The following is a 694-nucleotide window of genomic DNA, read 5'->3' on the forward strand; positions in this document are numbered from 1 at the left end:
TTTCCCTTCTTACAGTAAACGTGAGCTGGGCTGAGTTCTTCCTACCTCCACTCGAGACCCAGGGCCTGGAGTGTGTTCGGGATGGTGGTGTGTTTTGTGCCTGAAGGTAGGGAGAGTGTGTGTATCTGCACGCTCAGATCTCTGTGTAGCCGACAGAGCGGGTGGCTATTGCCACAGAGGTCCTGTGTGTTGCTAAATCCAACAAGCAGGTGACATTCTTTTGTCTCTCTCCCCTTGCGGTGCCCTTCAACAGGGATGCTGGCCTGGAGAGCAGCGGCTCTCTCACACGCACGCACGCACACACACACACACACACACACACACTTCATCCTGCTTCTCTCCCTATCCGCGCACCCCCATATATCACTTAAGGTGCTCCCCACCCCCACAAACGCACTGTGTTGCCCCTTTCCCGAGGAAGCACCCTGTGTGGGCTCTCCGCAGGTCCCTAGCATTTCGCCGCCTGTGTACCCAGCCCCACTCAGAGAACCGCGTGGGGGTGGGCTGTTAGGCCTCCAGGCAGGGGTGCCCACACCACAATCTCCCGCCACCATCACCATGTGCCCTTTCCCTGTTTACGGGGGGACGGGTAGGGGTGTCTCAGGTTGTGTTTCCCAGGAAAAAGACTCTGCATGTCTCAGAGAGTATGTCAGAGACACACAAGGGACACAGCACTGGGCAGAGAGAGAAGCTG

Source organism: Pteropus vampyrus, unplaced genomic scaffold (assembly GCF_000151845.1).
Source record: "Pteropus vampyrus isolate Shadow unplaced genomic scaffold, Pvam_2.0 Scaffold30, whole genome shotgun sequence".
Taxonomy (NCBI): Eukaryota; Metazoa; Chordata; class Mammalia; order Chiroptera; family Pteropodidae; genus Pteropus; species Pteropus vampyrus.